The sequence below is a fragment of the Mesoplodon bidens genome (genome assembly GCF_964165515.1).
Source record: "Mesoplodon bidens genome assembly, chromosome: 17".
NCBI lineage: Eukaryota > Metazoa > Chordata > Mammalia > Artiodactyla > Ziphiidae > Mesoplodon > Mesoplodon bidens.
The window spans coordinates 18,808,212-18,820,288 of NC_138174.1; the positions used below are offsets into that span (position 1 = coordinate 18,808,212).

General features: G+C 39.3%; 1 protein-coding gene across 4 annotated transcripts in view; it reads left to right on the forward strand.

Moving 5' to 3' along the window:
- The first annotated feature begins 1,244 nt into the window (after positions 1-1,244).
- The window catches only part of RCBTB2 (RCC1 and BTB domain containing protein 2), a 38,301-nt gene continuing 27,468 nt past the window's right edge, over positions 1,245-12,077 (forward strand). For 2 of the 4 annotated variants that reach the window (XM_081215073.1, XM_081215076.1), the window contains exons 1-2: positions 1,245-1,456; positions 9,072-9,171. The gene's annotated coding sequence lies outside the window, so the exon portion shown is untranslated. Of the gene's footprint in view, positions 1,457-1,492; positions 1,595-1,853; positions 2,314-9,071; positions 9,172-12,077 lie in introns of those variants that run through there. The other 2 variants (XM_081215075.1, XM_081215074.1) reach the window with 2 other exon arrangements.

Consider the following 12,077-nt stretch of genomic DNA (forward strand, 5'->3'; position numbering starts at 1 on the left):
AGCATTTTGTGATACAGATATTAATAAGGCATGATCTGTGCCCTCAAGAGTTTCACAATCTAGTGAGATAGACATATCACAAATAATTGTTGTATAAGGAAGGTATGTTTAAGTGGTAACCCCACCTCATCTGACTACTCTCCTTAGTCTGGCCACCCTTCCCCTTAGATAAATACTGTTGAAGGAGTTCCTTCTGATTATTCTTTTCAAATGAAAACTCTAAGCTGTCCTTTCACTTATGGCTATATCACACTTTATACTAAAAGGCCAAAGGATAACATTGTTTCAGGGGAAAAGTTCTTCGTATGCAATGCCATGCATGTTAGATTTCTGCCCGGCTTATATCCTATAAAATCGAATAAATGCAAGCCTCCTTCTGGGGCTCAAAGGACTATGTGCTGATGATAGACATAATTATCTGCCAACTATAGCAGCTGCCATAAAAGCAGCTAGACATTCTGGAATGATGCTTTTCCAATGAAATGACAAAAGCCAGACCAAACAAAAGACTGACATGGTCATTCTGGGTTGAAATCTGTTATTCCATCCGGCTGTTCTACTTTTGGCAAATCATTTGAACGTTGAACCTGTGTCATCAAAAAGCCAGTGTGAAAGCAGTCAGCTTTACTCCATAGGAACAGCTAATAACACCAGCTGTGGAGCATTTTACCAAAACCCACTGGGGCCAAAGTAAGTGTAGTAAAGTGGGAGAAATTATTGCACGTTATCAAGCTGTGATGCATTTTACTGAAATCTACTAAGGCCAAGAGAGGTGCAGTGTAGTACAAGAAATCACTGCAGATTAATAGAGAGTGTGGTTGTTCCAGAAGACCTTGGTCCCTAGGTAGGCAGGTCACCCCTTCAGCACCCATCACTCATTATTTCGGCCTCTGTATTAGAAAGGTACAGCAGTGAGGGGAAAGCAGGGAAACCGTGGGGAGAAGTCATCTGAGCTCCTTGATGGAGGGACCACCAGTAGAAAAGCTGGCACAGACTCGGGGAGAGGGACTGTGTAAGAGCTTGCCGCATCATCCGCGCGCCTCACCCTTCCGGGTCAGGCATCTCCAAATTCCCAAGACTCTGGGGATCAGAACCCTGGAGAAGGTGGGGGTTTCCCACGGCGGAATCGCCAGGGAAAGGGCGGAGATGGACCCATTGGGAGAGCCAGTGTCCAGTCCTAGGGGTCTGATCGTAGCCGAGAGAGTCGGCGAGAAAGGGGCGGGGGCGGCAGGGGGCGGCAGGGGGCAGCGGAGAGGAGGGGCGAGGCGCCGTCGCCCGGCCCCCTCCCCTCCCCTCCCCTCAGGCGCGCACCCCTCCTCTTTCCCTCCCCGGTCGGTCACCCGAGCGCGTCCCGCCGAGGCCGGGCTGCTTCAAGGGGAGGCGCCAACTCATCGCGGCGGCGGGCAGTAACGGCGACCTGGGAGGCGGAGCGGATGTGGCTTGGGCCTGCGTTGTGGTAAGGACATAGGGGATGGCGTAGGAAGTCGGGTGGGGGGGGCGCCAGGCTAGAAGCCGGCCGCTCTCAGACCCCCCCCAGCGGCGAGCCGCCTTTCCCCACACCGCCCCCGCCGCCCGAGCTCCGGGCAAGGTTTCGGTGAGGAGTAGCCCCTGGGGCGACAGCCCCGCCCGAGCCGCGAGCCCAGGCGTCTCCGCGCGTGCGCAGGTCTTCTGGCGAGGGCTGGGAAGGGGGGCTCTGGGGCGACACCCTCGCCCAGGCCTAGGGCCGAGGTGTCGCCGCGCGTGCGCAAAGTCGCTGGCTGGGGCTGGGCGCGCGGCTCCCGGATTGTACCCCGACCCAGGCCGCGGGCCGAGGCGGCGCTGCGCATGCGTGAGTTGGCTGGCGGAAGTGGCGCGTCGGGGCGAGGGTTGCGTCTGCCGGCGCACCAGGGCTGTTTCCTTCTTGGAGGCTTCTCCTTCGGCCAGCGCGGGGGAGGCACCCGCCTCGGAGTTCCTTTCGCACTCTCCGACCCCGTTAGGCTGCTGTTTTTGTTCATGTCGCCTAGACCCTCGGCTCCCGTCCTGTGTATCTTATCTCTATTCACCCAGCTTCCGGCCCCGAACCGGCTCGCTAAACTCATTATTATGCCTTCGACATTTGGTCCTGATGTCGAGGGATAGCGCAGAAAGTTTGACTAAGCTCGGCGAAGCTGTTTTGGAACTGCTGTGGAGGGATGGGGAGAAATCACCATAAATCTTTATTTTAAGCCGGAAGATACTGCCCTGCTTAGCCCCGGAAATAGGGATTTTCAGACGCTGAAAACTTTCCAAGTGCCCTGCCCTGGCTGAGAAGGAACTTCCTGCCGGAGTTGGAAGGCTAGTTCAGAGTGAACTTTTTGCTTTTGTTCTTTGGGAAATTACATACTAAGTCGGAACAGTTGGAGCCCAGGACTGTAACAAAATGCATGTCGTAGAGCTGCCTGCTGCCGCGCTTGGCGACTAAATTGGAACGACGCTCTTTCCCCCAGACTGGCAATTGACAGTCCCTGTTTAATGTTTATTGAGCCTCCTGGCTTTGCACCCTTCTCGTACTACGTTCCTGCTTGGCTTTACACCTTCCTGGGCAGTGGTACTTAGTTAAGTCAGTTTCGTGACTCCTGGGGATGTTCTTGGAATGATTTTTAACGTCATTACTCTGTGCTTTGTAATCTTATATGATGTGATGATACGGACATTTGGAGGCTAGAATAGAAGAAGCCCTTAACTATCAGAGAATCTGAGTACTCAAAGGCGAAATGTAATCTCTCTTTCCCAGGGCACTAGGCAATATACACGTTATTAAGTAGTAGGTAAAGGCAGGTGGAATGCTATATTCTTGCACACCCGACTCCTTCCACGCAGGCCTTAACTGCTGTTACTGGGTTTACCAAGCCGGCCTCCACCCTTAGGCCTGTGCATTTGCTATTTTCTCCATGCTCAAAGCTCACTTTCCCCCTCCACCCAAGTCTGCATGGCACCCAACTTCATTCAAATCTCAAATTAATTGCCATCACTTCAGAGGTGACTGCCTCGTCTAAAATAGCCACTTCTCTCTCCATCTCCTTATCCTGCTCTATTTGGCTTTGTTGCATTTATCACTGTCTGATACTATGGGTTTGTATGTGTATGTGCTGTCTCCCCCATAATGGCAGCTCAGTAGATATTTGTTAACTGTATAAATGAAATTGGTATTTGGCTCCAGAAGTACTTTATACTGAAGTCGCAATGTGCATTCATTCATTCAAAAAACATTTACTGAGTGACCACTTTGTATCAGGTTGTGTCTAGGTGTTTAGAGTATGTCAGTGAACAAAATAGACAAAGATCTCTTCCTTCTGGAGCTTACATTCTAGCAAAGAATGATTAACAGTAAACATTATTTATTGGGTTAGAAAATGATAAGTACCATAAAAAAATGAAAAAAGGAGAGCAGAGGAAGGGGACTGAGTACAGGTGTGCGTTGCAATTTTAAACAGCATGGTTATGGTGGGTCTGAAGGATAAACTGAAGGTGATGATCATGATGGAGAACTGGTTTTTAGAATTCAGTACCTTTCTGGGAGAACTTTGTTTGATTGTTTGTTTTACCATTCTCTGCTATGTGTTTCATGGGACCGCACAGCATGTCCATTGTGACAAATGTAACTGTCCTTTATAGTATATAGGTGAAAAAATATTTTTTCCAGAAAGAGTTCACGTTATTCAGGATTTTAGTTTAATGCAGCAAATCAAATGAAGAGACTGGGCTCTTGAATGGAAAAGAGTAGCCAAACGAATACTACAGATGGGTTGAAAAAAAAACATGTATATTTTCTTCACGTTTTACTGCACTTTGCAGTTGCTTCTTAATGTCCCTCTGACTGTGGATGACTAGGTGAAGTTGTTTTCTAAGAGTGGTTGTTGATTTTCTTTATTTGGAACTGTGTTGAAGATTCACCTGGTATGATGTCATGCTTTAAGTTACTAAATTATTGCTCTTTGAGATTTCTGAATGAACCAGACAAGCCTAGCCAAATTGCACTCCGTAATTAAAGGATGCTTAGTGAAAGAGGCTGATAGGAACAATTTTAGAAAGTGAAGTGATTTTCCCTTTGGGTCCTTTACTTAAGTGGATTACAAACACTGTTTAAATATCAAAAGCTATTAATCTAAAACTATAAATGTAGAGTACCCATGGGATTTGCTTATGACTTTAGGAGTTTGTCATATTTAATTTTGGTTTTATCACGTGGTTAAAGTGAAATTAAAATGCCCCTAAGATGCTGTTACTTTTGAGGTTTACTGGAGTTGACCTACTATAAATCAAAATTGACCAGGGAAGAGATATGAGAATCTCTTTGGAAGAGAATGGAATTATGGAATGGAATGATCAGGGTTGCAGGGTGGCATCAGGGACTCCTGTTCAAGGCTGAAAATGGAAGGCTAAATGAGGGTACTTACTTAAAAGGAGCAAATACCTTGCCTCCCTGAAAGGGATATTCATAGTGTCCTTCAATGGAAGGCTGATATGATCCTTCTCGCTTTCATTATCCAGAAGGAACATGTGTCTTAATTCACACAGTGATCTCATCTTAACGTGGAAGTCTCCAGGGAATTTAAGGTGTAATAGTTTCTTTCAGCATGACTGTGACACTGGGGTGTGTCTTCTGTGTGTCTTCAGCCTTGCTAATCTAACCTGAGATCATATCTACTGGGTTGGCCAAAAAGTTCATTTGGGTGTTCCCGTAACATCCTATGGAAAAACCCGAATGAACTTTTTGGCCAACCCAATAGTACCTCTGTCTCCCCATGCAAGACATTGACAAGTACCAGTATGTGAGTAAATCATGAATTGTGACCCCATTATAACATGTTCTGTATTACGCTGAATGTATTTGACTGAACAGTTTGAATCATAAATGGAAATGAGCCAAGACTAAGAGGGGCTACCATGTTGAACGAATATTTACATTGTGGGGCAGAGATGGTTAACAGTTAGTATTCTATTTAATAGGCATGTTAAGGGCTTTAAAAAAATTGTATTAGATATATAAGGATCTAAAATTCAAATGGATTTACAAATGTCTCAAGTATCAGTTCATTTTAGCTAGTATAACAATCTAAAAATATTTGTATAGTTTATGTTGATTATTTTTCATATTTGAAGTGACACTTTTTGCTGTGCTTGGCCGAAAAGACCAACTTCAATGAGCTCAGTAATATTTTCAAACTAAATGCAACTTTGGTTTGGATTGAAGGTCTACTTCATCCCTCTTGGCGAAGTTTGGAAACCTTTGTACAGTGAAATCATTGAAATAGCAACTATGTTTCTGTGTTTCATAAGTCAGTTTGCTGTTTATCATACACATATGGCAGTACCATTCCCACTGAGGTTGTGCTTTAGTTTTAGTTGGGCTTTTAGTTTTTTAGTTTTGTCCATCCTGTTTATAACTGTCCCACTTTAGTTAGCAGCTGTGTAGGGTATCTTACTGTTATTTGTCATTGACTTATGGCAGCTCATTCAAATGGAGGTAAATTATGCCTGTCATCCTTTTTTGCAAGCGATAATTGGGATCATGTTTAATTATTTTATATTACATTTATACATATTTATATTATTTCTGGCTTTCTGATGACATACCATTTAATGACTCAGCTAAGCATATAGGTGGGAACCATCATTATCCCACTGACATGTACTTGTTCTGGAGCTCGTTAACACACTGATACTGTAAACTGTATGCTGGTGTCCTAAAAGACATTGGTTTTCCTTCATTCCTTGTTTCTTTGATTATAAAAGCATCATCAACTGTGTTGCCCAGATGGGAGAATTTGTTGAAAGCATTGAGTTCTGTATTGCAAGAAAACTTTTCTATACATTATGTGTCTCAAGCATAGCTTTAGATTTGACCTCATACTGTTAAGTTGAATTTTAAAACATACATGACACTGGACTTTCTCTGCAAAAATTCTTCTTTTTTTTTCTTTTTTTTTCCTTCTGGGATCACTTCTAGAAAACAGATACCAGCATTTAGAAGCTTCTAGTTAATTGCAAGATAACAGTTTCCATGGAAAATGCCTTCTCTCAAATACAGTGTATCTAGTTTATTAGCTCTTAAGGCCCCTGCATACTACTGTGTTGGGGTAATATTGACACAGGCAGCTACCCCTGGATATCCTTTTGCTCCAAGTTACTTCTTTTTTTTTTTTTTTTTTTATGTATTTGCTTTCAATTTAGTGCCCACTGCAGGCACTAAGTCAATATTTGTTGAATGAATTAGGCAAATGAATGTCCTATAATCAGTTTAACTCATTTAGGTCAGAAGTATTATCAAGTAATATGATACATTGTCATATTAGCAGACACACTGATTAATACTGATTACTTTACCATTAATAACATGTAGCGACTGCTTATTGTATGCTTTGTACAGGGAAATGAATTATTTGTTCTTCAAGAGGATTAGGGATGGGTATGTTTATCTTGTTCAGTTACTGAAAGACTGTCTTCTTGTCCACTGATCTTCAACTGTGTAGTTATTAAGAGTATAGGGAAAACTCTCAAAATACAATATGTACGAAAAGGAATTATCTGTCCCAAACAGGGATAATATGGAAATAAATTACTGAACTCTGCAAGTTTAGAAAAACAGTCAAAATAGGAAATGTCATGCAAACTATTGCCTTAGTTGATATATATTTGGTTTTGAAAATTACTCCTGTGGGAAGTCTCTGGCGGTCCAGTGGTTGGGACTCTGTGCTTCCACTGCAGGGGGCATGGGTTCAGTCTCTGGTCAGGGAGCTAAGATCCCACATGCTGCATGGCATGGCCAAAAAAAAAAAAAAGTTACTCATGTAAAAACTTGGAACATTGGCTCTTGAGTGTCCAGTTTGGAGCTTCTGAAGGCAGAGGTCAGTGCCAGGAGCTTCTGACTGAAGAAGGTACCTATTCTCCCATTTCTTTTTATATTGTAAGGCAAATATCAGTACAGTAAGATTCTATAATAACATAGTTCTTTTTATTACATTTAAACAAAATGAGGAAATGCATAAGAAACTACTTTTCAAAACACAAGGCACTTTTTAATGTGTGTAATTAAGTATATATATGAACCAAGTTATGTATCCCAAAACACATGTAAGGAAAAAAAAACAATAAAGTAACATACAGTACGTATCATATGGGATGATCTTATGCCATGACACTGTCACTATGAAGAAGAGCTTCCCAATACAGATGCCAACCTCTGCCCTGGGTCTCCCCAGGGGGAAATTTGTAAGCAGATTAAGACAAGAAGCAAAAAACACATTCTGATACACTTTTTTCTATTTCATATTTTTCTTCCATGGCATTTAAGATACTGTACTTTTTCTATGTTAATCAGTTATTATCTTCCTATGGTGTTGGTACAATTTTATTTTACCGACGGTGAAAGAAATTGTGGTTTATGAGTTGTCATTATCAAGCCTCTATTGAATTCCTACGTTCGCAGTAAAGGCAGTATTAGAATGGTGGTATTCTGATTCTATAGTTTTGTTTTCCTTAATATTGGGTAACCTTATCCTCCCATACTCAGATGATTAACTTAAGCTTAAAATCTTGAAAACTGTCTTGTTAATTTGAAAAGCCATATCACACCAATTCATTGATAGAATTACATGGCAAATTTTGCCTTTGACATTATCTCCATCAAAACTTTCTTATGAAACATTACTATCAAAGTCCAGCCATGTGTTTGTCAGTATCCATTACACATTAAAATAGTATTGTTTTCTGCATGTTTTAAAACTTTATCAAATAGTGTATCATATGCATCATTCTGTGACTTAGTGACTTTTGATCAGAATTGTTTTGGAGACTTATCTGTGTTGATTCTAGATAATTTATTTTAATTGCTGTGTGGTATACACATTCCATAGTTTATAAATTCTGTTGATGGAGTCTGTTGATCAATTCTATCCACTATTTCTAGTTTTTTGCTGTTGCACACAATTTTGTATATGCACTAGAGCTCATCTAGGCCAGTGTTTTCTAAACTACAAGACATGACTTATTAATGATATTGAAATTATCTTAGTGGGCTGAAACCAACATTGAAAAAATGAGATAGAAAAGGACAAAATAGGGTAGGATAGAATAGAATAATGTAAAATAGAAAAAAATAGGAAAGAGGATATCCCTTAGCATCTCATATAGGAAGGGTAAGAATTATTTTGTGAAACTCTTGTTTCAGGTACATGTATGTATCAAAAAAGATTGAAAAACACTGCTCTGGCCTAAATATTGTTGAGTTGCTCTAAAAGTGATTGTACCAGTTTACATTCCTTCTAGGTATATGAGTGTGCCTTCTGATCTTCATCCTCACAAACACTATGTATTATCCCCTTTAATTTTGCCGATCTGATTGGTGAGATCTATCTGATTGTGATTACATTTCCATGATAAATTCCATGGATATGTTTGTTAATTTCTTCTTCTGTGAATTGCTTGTATCCTTTCTCCATTTCTAAATTGGATTGCCTTTTTTGTTCTAATTTTTAGGTGTTCTTTATATATTATGGATACTAATTAGGTATCAGTTATATATGTTGAAAATATCTTCTCCCATTCTGTGGCATTTGTTCATTTTGTCTTTTATTATGCCAAAGTTTTAATCTTTAATGTAAAATTTACCAGTGTTTCCTTTGTGGTTTATGCTTGTGTGTCTCATTTAAGAAATGTTTCCCTGCCCTGAGGTCATAAAGATGTTTTCTATACTTTCTTCCAAAAATTTGAAAATTTTGCGTTTTTCCCTTTCCAAATGGTTTCCCTTGCATTTTTTTTGTTGAAATACTGTAGATTAAATGTTAAGTGTTTTTTTTGTAAGTTTCAGCGTCCAAGTTGTTGAATCCCTTTCCCCAAACTTATATAATATCTGAAAGTTATATTTTATAATATTAATTCTTTTTATAATTGAGCACCTCTGCTGCTGACTTTCTAACAGTAAATAGAGCTGATACAATTTTTTAACTGTATTTTTCTCAGATAAATACTGGCTTGTTAAAGTTTCAAGATGGTATATTCTTGTTCTTTTCTTTTATTCTCTAATAGAATTTATTTATGTATTTCCATTTCAGTCACATTTACCTTACCCTAGACGACAACTTCACAAGGATCTAGAAGGAACAGGGTTAAAGATGACTGAATACTGGGCTCCAGAAATTTAGAAACAATCAGGTACAAACATTTTTGGTGGGAATGTTCCCAACCAGTCAGTACAAAATAAAACCATATGGAATGTACACAGGAAAACTTAAAATATCCCTTCATTACAGGGGAGGGTCCAAGAGCAAGCACTTTGGAATTAGTCCTGGCTCTGACCCTGACTGACTGGTGACTGTTAGTCAAAGTATTGAAATATGTCCATTAAACAGAGGCAATGATTATACCTGTTTCTTTCTGCTATTGTAAAGATTAAATGAGATAATATAAGGCACTTAGTGCTTGGCACAGGGTAACTGTTTATTTTAACTGTTATTATTGTTGCTGTTATTTAGAATTCATGTTTATCACATCATGGATGTGGTATTCTATATGCGTATTATGGATTTTTAGGACGTATATGTTGATATATTACTATAACATTGCTATAATAATAGCCTGGTGATATCACATACAACAGGAGGAGATAACTATAATCCTCACATATATTCTACAAACTATATTCCTCAAGTAGTACAAATTGGGAAAGCTAGTTTTCTCTATTTTATTTGTATCACATTGGAATAATGTTGAAAAAAAGCCAACCAGGGAATTCCCTGGCAGTCCAGTGGTTAGAATGCCATGATTTCACTGCCGAGTTTGCAGGTTCAATCCCTGGTCGGGGAACTAGGATCCCCGCAAGCCAGCCGCACAGCACAGCCAAAAAGGGAAAAAAAAAATAAAGCCAACCATTTTCCACAACGCTACAGATTTTGACATCATTTTTTTCACAGTACTGTATAATAGTAATTAATCATGAAGCACTTTAAAATCTTCAAGGACATTCTGACTGACAAAAATGAAATGATGTTTATATTATATTTAGTGTTAATTGAATTTTACTGAATGTTATTTCTTTGAATATGGTAATTTTCATATGCCATACATGTAATTATGTCTTAACCTGATTAGTCAAATAAACGGAATGACCTGCTTTTCACCATTCTAATTTTTAAAGAGTTACTCTACTTAAAACTGATCAAAGACACTGAAAAGAGCTATTTATTTTTCTCCTTAAAAACCCAAGATATGCAGGTGTTAAAAAATTTCTATTAGCTGATATAGAGTGCTTTCCAGGATATACTGTTAGATGAAAAAAAAAAAAGCTTGCAAAAGGGTATGTAAAGTATGCTATATTTTGTACAAGAAAGAACTGGGGAATAAAAATACATACATATGTCTGCTTATTTTTGCAAAAAGAAACAGAAGAAGAAACCAGTGAAATTGGTTACCTACAATGGTAGAGGGATGGGGTGGGGAAACGAAACAAAATGATCTCAGCATATTAGCAAGATTTCCCTTCTGCTAGGGACACAAAGGGGTCCTAAAGTCCAGCGTGGGGCAGTCACTTCTCTAATTAGATCCCTTTTCCTTCTCTTGTTTGTTTCCTTTTTTGCCTTTGAATTCCCTTCCTCTACTCTTCTACTTTCTCTTCTCTTCCTCTTTCTTCGCTTCCCTCTCTTATCTTTTTATTTTTTATTCCAGTAAACTTGGGGCAGGTATGGAAAAGGTATTTCCAGTTAAGATGAGGCAAAAAAGAGAAGAATCCCCAATGTAGGCTGTCTGCAATCTACAAAAAGCTGTATTCAGAAGATGCTTTCAACGAATATCTTGTGTTCTACTCTGAGCCATGTGTTGTGGTAGTTATAGCAATGAATGAGTCATGGTCCTCTCTCTTAAAGGGCTTGAAAATTAATGGAGAAGACAGATGATATAGGAATAGCTGCCGCATGAAATTATTTTTCCATGTTGGCAACCAGATCAAGTTTTAGAAATTTATAAGTGAGAAAAGTCTAAGCGATCCTTTTCACAACAACCACATCTTTTCCAAACATTAGAAATAATGATTTGTATTAATTGCCATAGTTTGAGTAATAATTCTGAATATATTATTTATTATTCCTTATATGCTGAGAGACCTTTTACAGCTGAAGAAAACAGAATTTTACCAGTATCCTCAAGTGAATATAAAACATTGATAAGGAACACTGTTAAGACTTAGCCTTATTTTGGTTATTGTTTTTATCTATTGCAAGGCTCTAACTGCTTGTAGGTAGTATTAGATAAAATGTTCTGATGTTAGGCACTTGAAATATGGGTTGTATTTGAGTAAATAGAAGCCAACCTGTTGATATCAGAATATCAACAGTATTAAACATGATTTCATTAAATTGCTTCTGAGGGGAGAGATAATATTTATTCATATTTATTTTTAGTGATAACTGTGTAATGATTTAACCACAGTCCAGACATACTGCCTATTATCTGATAGGGCTGCTATCTGATAGGGCTGCTTCTGCTGTTACTTGTATGTGGTAGAAGGTAGTCATTGTGGAGCTGGTTAAGTAAGGCAAAAGCACATTCAGTGCTATAGCTACATACTTGATGGCTGTTGTTTCAGATTTTTTGTTAAGGTAACAAGTCACATTTGTTCATTCATTCTTTCATCCTTTTATCCTTTTCATTCAGTCCCCCCTCCCTCCCCCTTAGCAAATAATACACTGTTCAGTGGAGCTGAGAATTGATAAGTCTACTCTTCACAGTGATTTGAAACTGTCCAATCCCAGGGGAAATTTGACCAAGGTCTAAAATTTATTTTTTCTTATCTATAGGAAGTCAACTCTGAAATGAAAATTTTCTCCTCATTCCCTAATAGATTTAAGAATATAGGTTTATCCTGGGATTATTTTTCCACACCTCAGCAGGAGGATTCTCATAGGAGAACAGCAGTTAAAACATCTTTTGGGTTTTACAGCTGTTAACTCCCATGCCCCAAACTTAATTCCCTTATTTTCCCTTCACCATATTTGAACTTAGCTTATTTTCTCTGTTAATTAGAAGTAAAGTAATTTTAACCTGCCCAGTTTCACTCGACATATGGG